The sequence below is a fragment of the Schistocerca serialis genome, chromosome 2 (genome assembly GCF_023864345.2).
Source record: "Schistocerca serialis cubense isolate TAMUIC-IGC-003099 chromosome 2, iqSchSeri2.2, whole genome shotgun sequence".
NCBI lineage: Eukaryota > Metazoa > Arthropoda > Insecta > Orthoptera > Acrididae > Schistocerca > Schistocerca serialis.
The window spans coordinates 169,801,660-169,815,227 of NC_064639.1; the positions used below are offsets into that span (position 1 = coordinate 169,801,660).

Sequence of the window (13,568 nt, forward strand, 5' to 3'; positions counted from 1 at the left end):
AAATGTGGTGCTACAGAAGAATGCTGAAGATTAGATGGGTAGCTCACATAACTAATGGGGTTGTATTGAACAGGGTTGGGGAGAAGAGAAGTTTGTGGCACAACTTGACAACAAGAAGGGATTGGTTGGTAGGACATGTTCTGAGGCATCAATGGATCACTAATTTAGTCCTGGAGGGCAGTGTGGAGGGTAAAAATCGTAGAGGGAGACCAAGAGATGAATACACTAAGCAGATTCAGAAGGATGTAGGCTGCAGTAGGTACTGGGAGATGAAGAAGCTTGCACAGGATAGGGCAGCATGGAGAGCTGCATCAAACCAGTCTCAGGACTGAAGACCACAACAACAACATAACTAGTCGTTTCAACTTTGTTCCATTTGCTAGTGAAACGGAGACCAGTATAAGTGCTATAAAGTTCCCTCTGTCATGGACCTTACGGCAGCTTGTATGTGTAGTATGTATGTGTCCTCATTACCAATTTTCTCCTCCTTTACGTTCAGTGATGATACTCCACTGCCCCAGATGGTGCAGAGGAATGAGCTCCATGAGAAACTTCTTCTCTCCAGCGTTGCAGCTAGTCGCCCCATTGGTTAAAATTTTCCCGATGTGAGGGAACTTCATGAGCGCGCCTGCCCCGCGAGCGGACATAAAGCGCTGCTGATGCGTCAGCGCCAACTCGTGGCCTGCACGGTAACTACTAGTGTACCTTGTTCCCAGATGCTCCTCGCAGCTCCGGACAAGTTTACGACTCCGCGTGACGTCACCGCCATTTATTTAGCAGTAACTCTCGGATAACCGCCTCACCTCGGAATACTAATCCGGTCGCTGTGCTTGATATGATTCTCCATCAGCCTAACGGAGACATATATAGCTGGAAGAAGACGACCATTGTAGACGCGCGCTGGTCGCCTTTAGCCAGGCGTTCTTTGGTACGAATTAATCCAACGCGGCAAACATGACACTGCAGTGCTAGATGGGAGATTGGAGTAACAGCGGAAAATCCGAGAACCGAGAAATTCTCGATTCTTCGGTGCTCTGGGAAACCGATGTCATCTGTTGGAACATCACAGCTGAGTACCAGATTATCTTTTTCCCGTTATGGATCGGCATTTGTCGAGCAACACTCTCGGCCAGAAAGAGAATTGGCTCCGAGCACTATGGGACTTAACATCTGAGGTCATCAGTCTCCTAGAACTTAGAACTCATCATCATCAGTTATCTGCTATATTAGCAGGTCCTTTGCCTCTCCATTTTCTGCGATCCATTGCTTCCTTCTTAAGGCTGCTGCATGTTTTACCGTCCATCATGTCATCCAGTATCTGGAATCTCTTCCTTCCTCGCTTCCTTTTCCCTTCTACATAACCTTCTAAAACTGTTTTTATCAGTCCGTCATTCTTTCTTAATATATGCCCAATCCAATTTCTTTTTCTTCTCTTTATTACATCTAGTAACTGCCTTTTCTCTCCCACTCTTCTCAGTACGTCTTCATTTTTTACTCTGTCCATCCAACTTATTCTTTCCATCTTCCGCCATGTCCAGATCTCAAAAGCCTCCAGCCTTTCTCTGTCTTTTTTCCTCATAGTCCATGTTTCAGCGCCATATAGATGAACACTCCATACAAGACATTTTATGAGTCTCTTTCTGAGTTCTCTGTCCAGACCGCTGCAGAAGATTCTCCTTTTCTTATAAAACGCCTCTTTTGCCACTGCTATCCTTGTTTTAATTTCTGTGGTGCACTTCCAGTCGGTGTCTATCCTGCTTCCAAGATACTTAAAATTTTGCACCTGTTCTAGTGTTTCTCCATTCAGCACAATTTTTATTTCCTTATTTCCTCCTATTGCCCATACTTAGAACTACTTAATCCTAACTAACCTAATGACAATACACACATCCATGCCCGAGGCAGGATTCGAACGTGTGACCGCAACGGTCTCGCTGTTCCAGACTGAAGCGCCTAGAACCGCTCGGCCACTCCGGCCGGCCAGAAAGAGAATTGCTGTCGGCTATATTTGTGAAAGTTCCCGGGTCTTGCATGTAAAACTTCTTCCGCTTGAAACCTGCTGCGTGCGTTCATAAAAATCTTGAGAATCCTGGCCTTCCGTCGCACCTGTCACAATGGGCCATCTTTTTTCGTCCATACATTCCTTTCCTAGATAATTTACTTTCACTAACAGACTCTGAAATTCTTCCTCACACTTACAGTGAATGAGGAGAACATTACAAAAACAGATAAGTTTGCTAAAATATTTTAGCCCGTCAACGAAGAACACAGGTATTTTCTAACTGTTTTATAATAATGATAGTAATAATAATAAGGCAGTCGTACTGAAACCTACCGAACATTTCGCTGGATTCTTTGAAAACGTAGTTGACGTAGTGGCAAGTAGCGATTCGAATCGGTATCATTACATCAATATCACGTAACATTCGACTTAGGAAAACCACTCCGAATCGCATCTAATGGGGGAAGCAGACTTTTGAAGACAACGCTTTACGTCAGACGCAGATAAACGACTGGTACAAGTTTCGAAAGCGGGCGAATAACGACTAGTGATGACCGTTCTAGATAAATGCATCACGTTGCAAAATGTGATTCTGCAAGATCGTAAAGAGACCATCAACACTTCTGCAACACCTTGGGAATGAGTTGTTAGATGTGACCGTATTGTGTCGAAATAACTGAACGTGAGAGGACTGCGACAAAGTTTTTTTGCCACGACTGCTTCGAGACGATCAGAAGCAACATCGTGTCGGGTCTGCAGGGAACTTAAGCAACTCCTTCAAGACAACCCAGGCTTACTTTCAAAGGATGTCACTGGTGACGAAAGTTGTGTTCATGGCTATTATCCTGAAATTAAGCAGCATTCCTTCTTCGCCTCGGTCAAAAAAGGGGTCGACAAGTGAAGAATAATATAAGTGATGGTTGATGGTTTTTTAATGTTTTGACAGCTTTGTTCATAAAGAGTTCCGCCTTCTGGTCAGACGGTCAATAGAGAGTTCTGTCGCGATGTTTTAAGGTGTTCGAGGAAAGGACCTGAGAAGAAAACGTCCACAGAAGTGAATTACGAACGACTGGGTACTCCACCAGGATAATGCTCTACCTCTTTCGACATTATTCAGGAAGTATCTGCTAAAAACCGCATACCGCAACGACATATGGGAGGCGCTCCTGTATACTACGCCTCTCTTAGCATAGTACCGCCTCTTGGTGACGTCTGTTTAGTATGGAGCTCTGCCCAGTTCGAGACCTCAGCTACAGCAATCAACATCATCGAGTAGGGCAGTGACTGTTAAAGTTTCTGATGAAATGTACTTTGTAAATATTGCATTTCGTACCTCAAGAGAACAGTTTGTTTCTTAGTGCATGAAGTGACGCTCTGCTATTCCATGACAGTTGTAAATTTTCCAATATTCCTATGGCAAAGGAGTGTGTCAAAGGCAAGTAAAATCTTTTACTCGTTATTGTAATAAAGTGAATTAATATTTCATGTATTCTAGTTTGAGGAGCCTTCTCCCAGAGCGATCAAAGAACGCACAGTTGTGACCAGACGAAAGTAGTTTCGCCTGATCACAACACTAGGGACGTCGGGGTCGGTGTATTCGCTCCGTAGGAGATTACGTGGAAGGGATGACGCAGCAGAAGATCATGGTAAGACGTTACAATTTTAACCCTAGCTTACACGACGACACTAGGTTGCACGCAACTGCGCTACCGGCCACTTCGCATGCACACCGCGCCTTTGCGCAACTCGTTGGTGAAACTAAACACTTTCGGCGTATTCCAACTTTGACGACACTAGTTGCATGAGTTTTGAGGTTATGTGTGCTCATAGAGTGTAGACAAACTGAAATATGAAGTGAGGGACGGAAAATAATGTTCGATTTTTGGATATCTATGCTTTGCATAGGTGTTTGTGGGATTTCAGTCATGCTGATTACAAAAATAAGCAACATATTGCTGCCGCTGAGACCGAAATGTGCGATCATAACATAGATGGTTTGACAATATCAGCTGCAGGGCTAAATTTATTGAGTTGCGAGCACATATACAACGCAATTAAGAAAAATATAAGCAAGTATAATTCTAGCTCTGGCAATGCTCTCGTCTACAAGACTAAAATCCCATCGTTCGAGTTCGCCAACTCTTTGTTAAGGAATATTGTTGACAGGAGGGAAGGCTATACAAATTCAAGAAGGTGCATTCTTTATTCAATATCCATCTATTTAAGACTTCGCTGCAGTTCTCCCCATTCACATATGTTAGAATTTTGAAATATTGCCACTGTACAGATCTGTCTTCAAGAGAACAGCTTGCAAACCATTCTCTTCTTAATGCGGCCTGCTTCGAATAATTATCGATGCTAATGTTAAAAATTATTACTGTTAATGTTAATAATTATTGGTGCTGATGAAATAGCGTCATCATCAACTGAAACCGTATCTTATAGCATTCCGAGTGTTCTCGATTGTAATGCACGCAATATGATGTATAATTTCAGTTCTGGCGACAGTGCTTCATGCATTACAGTACCTTTATTCCTTACCGCATAATTAACTCTATTTAGAAGAAACGTGAACAGCTCTGGCGACATTCTAAGATAATGAAAAGAACTTCTGGGATCTTCCGTTATAAATTATTTCAGCAAGAATGCTGAGCAACCGAGCTGACGTATTTTCTCCATCCAGTCACGAATCGAAACAAGTTTCTTATTTTATTCTTATGCGCCGATTCCACGCAACAAATTTTGACTCCATCACACCCCGTGCAACGTACAGCTGCCAAAACTCTCATTTCAGACACGACTCAGGGACCCACAAAACGACTAAACTGAAGTATACATTGGTTTCGTCGTGTCTACAGTCAAATAAACTACTGGCCATTAAAATTGCTACACCAAGAAGAAATGCAGATGATAAGCGGGTATTCATTCGACAAATATATTATACTAGAAGTGACATGTGATTACATTTTCACGCAATTTGAGTGTATAGATCCTGAGAAATCAGTACCCAGAACAACCACCTCTGGCCGTAATAACGACCTTCATACGCCTGGGCATTGAGTCAAACAGAGCTTGGATGGCGTGTACAGGTACAGCTACCCATATAGCTTCAACGCAATACCACAGTTCATCAAGAGTAGTGACTGGCGTGCTGTGATGAGCCAGTTGCTCGGCCACCATTGACCAGACGTTTTCAATTGGTGCGAGATCTGGAGAATGTGCTGGCCAGGGCAGCAGTGTATCCAGAAAGGCCCGTACAGGACCTGCAACATGCGGTCGTGCATTATCCTGCTGAAATGTAGCAGGTATCGAATGAAGGGTAGAGCCACGGGTCGTAACACATCTGAAATGCAACGTCCACTGTTCGAAGTGCCATCAATGCGAACAAGAGGTGACCGAGAATTGTAACCAACGGCACCCCATACCATCACGCCGGGTGTTACGCCAGTATGGCGATGACGAATACACGCTTCCAATGTGCGTTCACCGCGATGTCGTCAAACACGGATGCGACCATCATGATGGTGTAAACAGAGCCTGGATTCAGAAAAAATGACGTTTTGCCATTCATGCACCCTGGTTCGTCGTTGAGTACACCATCGCAGGCGCTCCTGTCTGTGATGCAGCGTCAAGGATAACCGCAGCCATGGTCTCCGAGCTGATAGTCCATGCTGCTGCAAACGTCGTCAAACTGTTCGTGCAGATGGTTGTTGACTCAAGGATCGAGACGTGGCTGCACGATCCGTTACAGCCAAGCATATAAGATGCCTCTCATCTCGACTGCTAGTGATACGAGGCCGTTGGGATCCAGCACGGCGTTCCGTATTACCCTCCTGAACCCACCGATTGCATATTCTGCTAACAGTCATTGGATCTCGACCAACCTGAGCAGCAATATCGCGATACGATAAACCGCAATCGCGATAGGCTACAATCCGACCTTTATCAAAGTCGGAAACGTGATGGTACGCATTTCTCATCCTTACACGTTGCATCACAACAACGTTTCACCAGGCAACGCCGGTCAGCTGCTGTTTGTGTCTGAGAAATCGGTTGGAAACTTTCCTCATGTCAGCACGTTGTAAGTGTCGCCACCGGCGCCAATTTGTGTGAATGCTCTGAAAAGCTAATCATTTTCATATCACAGCATCTTCTTCCTGTCGGTTAAATTTCGCGTCTGTAGCACGTCATCTTCGTGGTGTAGCTATTTTAATGACCAGTAGTGTATGAAACTATTTGCGTGTAACTCATTCCACGCAACGAGTGGCGCAACCCAATGTCGTCGCGCAAACTAGGCTTTAATTAACATACATCGGGACCATTTAGACACGGCCTATTGTTAGTTGTAGAATTAGTCTAAAATAAACATTGACTTCCGTAGTTTATCTTCTCCGCTCTGGGTGGTGACTATGTTATCAACCTCTTCCTAGAAGTAGACTGTATAACTGTGGTGAAGCAGCGTGTCAAAATGTTACGGTAGGTGGCGCTGAGAGCGAACGTACAAGCCAGGACGAACCCGTCAAGGGGACCACCGGCTGCGACAGTATGTTACGAGTAGTGTATAGATAGAGAGAGAGAGAGGGGGGGGGGGGAGAGAAAGGGAGTGGGGGACAGAAGGATCACCTTCTTGCCATACGAGACAACAGCAGAAGGTGCTATTCTCCGCGTCGGGACTGCACACTGCGGAATGTGCGAATATTTTCTAGCAGGCCGCCGCTCGTAACGTCTGCTATATTTAGCGGGCAAAGCAGGGGCCAGCTGCGCGAGCGAACTCGCGTTCCTCCACACACACACACACACACACACACACACACACACACACAAACACACACACACACAGATGTACACAACGGCCGGCTGTTGCTGAGTCAGCACTTCGGCTCGCATGGCACGAGCACACGCTGCGTGCGCGTGTTAAGGCGACGCGTCAGAAAAAAGATCGATTCCGCATCGATTATCGAACGGCAAAAACGACTAAGCGGGCTGAGTATCGCAGTGAAAGAACGATTGGCGACGTACGACTATTATTCGTAAATCACAAATAGATCTTTCTTGCTCCCCTACTTAGCCCATTTGCTTGATGTATAGCGTCAAGGGCCAGCGCTGTCAACACTGCGTCGGTGATGGAACTTCCCGTTGTCTCTTCGGCGGAGACGTCACAGAGTGGCTCGAAGTCGAAGGTCGCGGCAGCGACCGGGGTACGTACGCACTTCGTACCGGAGGTGTTGCTCCTAAGGTTACGTATCTACATTATAAACATAGTAGGAAACTTGTTGGATGCGAGATCCTCCAGTTATGCAAAAAACAGTTTTTTCTCAGTACGCAAACATGTTTCGGCACCACTGTGCCATCATCAGTGGATTTTCGTTTTTATTTATTCTTTTCATTTGGTGTGCATGAATTTTCTGGATCACTTGTGTGGAAACATGACAAGCTACCTGTAGTAATTAACACGCAAGTGATCCAGAAAATTCATGCACACCAAATGAAAAGAATAAATAAAAACGAAAACCCACTGATGATGGCACAGTGGTGCCGAAACATGTTTGGGTACTGAGAAAAAAACGGTGTTTTGCAGAACTGGCGGACCTCAAATCCTACAATTTTAACTGCAAACACGGCCAATACAAGGAGCTGCAAAACAAAATGATGAATAGTAGGAAACGTTTATTGAAAGAGCCAGATCACTGTGCTGCACAGCATTGCTACACATTCTCAACTCTGAAGACTAAAGTGGGGTGTTGGAGATGCGATCTATTATAGAGACTCACAAATAAAGCTACCCAGGGGATACACTTCGATTCTTGATAGGCTTTCAATATACTGTAGTGCAGAGCAAAGTAAAGAGACATATTTTTTTTGTACTTTCCCATACGCCCTTTAACGGGGTGAAATGCCCCCTTCAAAAAATTGAGTTTAATATTTCTGAACGAATACCATTGAAACGATAACTGATACAATAAAAGCTTAACATAAAATTTGTACCGCTTTTAATGTACGTCAAGACGGTGCGTCAAGATTTGTCGAAAACGTCATTTCCTAGAAAAAATCGTTCATTGATGCACAAAATCAAAGTATATTCAGCATTTCTTTGACTCGAACAATAATGCGCTTCTTTATTGCTGTATAGATTTGCAGCAGTATTCCATAAAATAGTGTAGAAATAATTTCAAATATGAAAAATTAAATCTTGGATAAAATACGGTAAATGTGAAAAGAAAACACAAATACAACACAAGATTCAAAGATAAGAAAGCCGGCCGCTGTGGTCAAGCGGTTTTAGACGCTACAGTCCGGAACCGCGCTGCTGCTACGGTCGCAGGTTCGAATCCTGCCTCGGGCATGGATGTGTATGATGTCCTTAGGTTAGTTAGGTTTAAGTAGTTCTAAGTCTAGGGGAGTGATGACATCAGATGTTAAGTCCCATAGTGCTTAGAGGCATTTGAACCACTTTCAGATAACTATAATTAAAAAATGTATACATATAGAACAATATACATAGAATATCCATTTAGAACAACCTAACACGACAACTGGCACTAAAGTGGAGTTATATCGGTCACGCCTACAGTAATGCGTAGATATTTCTACCTTATTTCTCACAGATGGGCTTTGGAATACCACATCGTTATATATGAATGCATTTGCTATTAACACTGCTGTTCGTCAAATGTCGAAATGAAAAAACGTCTGTAACGCAATGCGTTCCAAGCAGAGTGTGATCATTGAGTTTCTTTTGGCTAAAAACAGAATATAGGCACTTGTAGAAAGTCTACGGGGGCCGGCCGCTGTGACCGTGCGGTTCTAGGCGCTTCAGTCTGGAACCGCGTGACCGCTACGGTCGCAGGTTCGAATCCTGCCTCGGGCATGGATGTGTGTGATGTCCTTAGGTTAGTTAGGTTTAAGTAGTTCTAAGTTCTAGGGGACTGATGACCACAGATGTTAAGTCCGATAGTGCTCAGAGCCATTTGAACCAAAGTCTACGTGGACCTAGCAGTCAACAAATCCACGGTGAGTCGTTGGGCGAGACACCTGTCATGACCGCAACAAGACCGCGTAAACTTGTCCCATCTCCTGCGTGCCGGCCAGTAGCACACAGCTGTGACCCGTAGTCTTAGAACGTAGGAACACACTCATTCGGGGCGATCGATGGATCAGAATCAAACACATAGCTGCTCAACTGGATGTCTCTCTTGGTAGTGTAGTTCTGACACACTTGACCATCACTTGGTTACTCAGAGGTGTGTACTCGCTGTGTTCCTCGCCACCTACCAGAAGAGCGTAAAGGGCAACGAAGGATCTTGTTGCAGGTTACGAGGCTGCGAACAAATGTTCGAAGCTGCACCCCCAGCGAGCAAGGTCATGGCAACCGTCTTCTAGGACTCTGAAGGGGCCTATTATGTTTGATGTTGTCCCTAATGGTGTAACAATCAACTCTGAAGTGTACTGTGCTATACTCGGGAAACTGAAGAAACGACTTCAGCTTGTTTGTCGCCACAAAAATGCAAACGAATTTCTTCTTCTCCGTGGCAACGCAAGGCCTCACACGAGTCTTCGCACCAGAGAGGAAATCTCCAAACTTCGTTGGGCCGATCTTTCTCATTCACCCTGTAGCCCGGATCTCGGACCTTCCAATTTCGACCTGTTTGGCCTAATGAAGGATGCACTCGATGGGAAGCAGTACATGGGTGATGGGGAGGTTATTTATGCAGCATGACGTTGGCTCCGACGTCTATCAGTAAAGTGGTATCATGCGCTCATACAGGCCCTCCCAGTAAGGTGGCGTAAGGCCGTCGCATTGAACGCATATTATGGTGAAAAATAGTGTTTTGTAGCCAAAAGACTGCGGAGTAATGACGAGTGGGGGATAATATGGTGTATTGGGATTCTGAATAAAACCTGTTGTCGGGGAAAAAAATGGTTATTTCCAGTCATTGAACCCGTCGTGTCTACGGGTGGCCTCTCTCAACTGCTTCACCCTGTCGGATCGTTTATCAAATCATAGACTAGTAAAAACTTCGTGAAGTAGATGCGTCGACAAGCAGAAAAGCGTCGACAAGCAGAAAAGCGTCGACAAGCAGAAAAGTGTCGACAAGTAGAAGCGACGACAAGTAGAAGCATCTGTAAGTCGAAGTATTGAAAAGTCAGAATATCGATAAATTTGAGTACCGCTAAGTCGGTGTGCCGATAATTGGAGTATCTGTAAGTCGGTGTATCGATAAGAACGAGTGTCGATAAGAGGGAGTACAGGCAAGTAGATGTATCGAAAAGACGACGCTTCGGTATATAAAAGTAACGATAAGTCAACGGCACTGATTGTTCAAAGTATCAGTAAGTCAAACTATCGATGCTTTTCATCCGATACCACGTGGCTAAGAGAGACGTTGCTCGGCCAGTTCTCTCCACAGATGCGTAACGCGCATCGCAAGTGTCTGGAGCTACTGCATAGTTAGTTCCCCACGAACCAGCCTCTGGCCAAGTACGGTACGGACGGAGAACTTTCCCTCTGCTACTTGCCCCGTCCGGCCGCTATCCGGTTTCGCCGTGGGACACAGCGCCCGCTATGTCCTCGGCCTCGGGCGCTTAATTGGCGAACAAAGGCGAACCGCCGCCCCGGAGAATGTAAACATCTGAGCCCCGGCTATCCGCTCACCGGCCGCGCCCGAATTAAGTCATTTCCGCTTGTCAGAGAATTCCGGTGGCGACCTCCCGCACTCGGCTGAAGTTATACAGGGCTAAGCGTTTCTGGTGCCCTCCGGTTGAACGTAGCTTCACTCAAGCGATGTTGGAAGTTCATTCCGTGTGCAGTTCCAGTTTGCAAAATTCTGTCTTGGGTTGAGTACTCATTCCGGCATTAATCTACCTCAAGGAACGAAAAAGAAAGTCGTTAGTTACTTCGAGGAGACTGTAGTAATACCAATGTGAATGTTACCAAGGCATTAGTTTAATAATTCATAGATGCTTAAATATAGATACGGATTATTTACAGAAGAATAGAGTAACGGTAGTACAATCCGACCTCGGGAAAGATCAGTTTGGGTTCCGGAGAAATGAACACGAGGTGCAATACTGACACTACGACGTACGCAGACTGAAGAAAGAAAAACGTGCGATGGTAGCATTTGTAGTATTAGAGCAAGCTTTTGGTAATGTTGACTGGAATAGTCTTTGAAATTTTAAAAACAGGAACGCTAAAGGACAGCTAGCCACAGTTATTTATAATTCGTACCGTAACCAGACTGTAGCTATAAAAGTCGAAGGGGGCGAAAGAGAGTAAGAGAGGGGCGTAACCCCACCTCAATGTTATTCACTCAGTATAGGAGACCACGATGAAATGTAGAGGCAATTACAGTTCAGGGAAAAGAAATGAAACTCTGTGCTTTGCTGATGCACTGTAATTCTGTCCGATGAAGCAAATGACTTGGTAAAACAGTTGGACGGAATGGATGAAATCTTGAAAAGAGGTTATGACACGAACGTAAATGAAGAACAACAAGGGTAATGGAATGTAGTCGAATCAAATCAAGCGATGCTGAAGGAATTAGATTAGGAAATGAGACAGTGAAAGTGGAAACACCACTTAAGTAGAGAAGATACAAAATGTAGACTTGCAATAGCAAGAAAAGCATTTCTGTAAAAGAGAAATTTTCAACATCGATTAGAAATCTGAATGTTAAGATGCCTCTTGTGCAGATAATATAGTAATTTTGTATGTAATTATGCCATGTTTCTCTTTTATCACACTTGGCTAAAACACAAGGTGAATGGGTACACGTGTTATGTCAGGGGCAACATATAATAAGGCAAAAAAAAAATCACTAATCAATTTTATTTCCTTCAGTTAAACGAGAACAGAAAAATATCCTAATCTGTTTCGCTATAGAAGAAAAAGTTTCAGAAGGAATTTGTGTTCTGGTTAGGGATCATAAGTGAGTACAACATTGGGTGACTAAGAAATCTGACATACTGGCAGTGATAGTTAAAATGGTATGACTAAATTCTGTGTGTGTTTAAATAAATCACCTATTAGCCTCACTTGGAATTTGATATGTCTATTATTACAGAACCTACTTATGAACTAGAGGATAACAGCAACAATAGCATACGCTGCTTCCACTTTAATAAAGAAACGTTCGTTTTCCAAATATACAAGACCAAGTACTGATACTGTTTCGTTCATGTGGAGGAAAAGAGGCACTAGTTTGTAAACAATAAAACTCAAAATTGTTGTGCCAACAGGACTAATTATGGAGCGTAGTAAAGCTACCATTTTACAGTATATAAATTCAAATACTTAGCTAAGAGACTACAGTTTGTTTCAGACTTGTACATAAGTTGTTGCCAGGCAGGAACGTTTAAACAAATGTGAATAATTTCTGTTTCATAGAAGTTGTTCACTGGATGGTAACATAAAAAAAATTATCAATTTAAGAGCCGTTTCCCGCTTTCGGTTGCAAAGAGAATAGCGGCGAACCGGTGAAGTAGTTTAGTAATATAACGACAAATGATCCTGGATACTTTTTTCTATTTTACCTCTTAGAAGTGATTGGCGAAAGCCTGCGACTACAAAAAACAGTGGGTAAGTTAACAACGTTTTCTGTATGCAGTCATCACATTCTTTTCATTTATTTCTTACACGATGCTTTTCGGGAAATGATTTTCAATTTCCAGTATATTTTTCGTATATTACAGCATTTATGCGTGATGTTTTCTATTACATGATGCTGCATTGATTGTTACCTTTAATTTGTTATAAGACACTTTTTCTGTTGCTAGTCACGATATTCTTTCTCCCATCGTGTAAGAAATAAATAAATCGGTAATCATGGCACCCAGCAGCAAAAGTTATTTTATGCGCAGCAAACCCATTGGCACTGGGCACATTTGCTGCTAGTCCTTAAATTTTCTGATTTTCTTCAAACTTTACTGGATTGAGACATTTCTATGTGGCGGAGTAGGATTTGCGAACTTTTTTTTAAATCCCCTCCTGCCCTTTTAGCTTCCTGTTTTTTGTCACATTCCTCTCGATCCTTCTTTACATAAAGATAATTAATTGTAAGTAAAAAGAAATCTAACTATTCCATAAGCATAAAGGCAGATTACTACGGGATACTGTAGCTCTAAATTAGGAACGAGTGAAGTTATCGTACAACGTAAATAGGAGTAACATAAACAATAGTGGGGTTCTGCCAAAGGAAACAGCCAGGCTCTTTTGAATAATCTAAAGAAAAGATACACAGCCAACGACGTCCATAGGATAATTGCAAGTGAACGGAACTTGTCTCTCTTACGGGTGTTCACGGTGGAATAGTCTGCGACTTGAGTTAGCCTGAAGTGGCTCTCCACACTCGTAGCGAAGGAAAAAGTTAAGTGTGTGTGCGTCTGGACAGTAGCTCTGACTTTCCTCTTTATGTCCGTCTTTCGACACATGAACGGCGTGTCGTACACTAACGGGCTGACGTCACAAGCGGCAGACACGCTGATGAAAGGCAGGCGGCAGACATTTTGTGCACGTGACAGATAACTTATGACAGGAAGCATTACACCCTCGTTCATTGACCCGCAA

The 13,568-nt window shown here is 43.7% G+C and overlaps 1 protein-coding gene across 1 annotated transcript in view; it reads right to left on the bottom strand.

The window, feature by feature from the left end:
* LOC126456881 (phosphoinositide 3-kinase adapter protein 1) overlaps positions 1-13,568 on the bottom strand; it is a 474,593-nt gene that overhangs the window by 288,658 nt on the left and 172,367 nt on the right. The window lies entirely within an intron of this gene.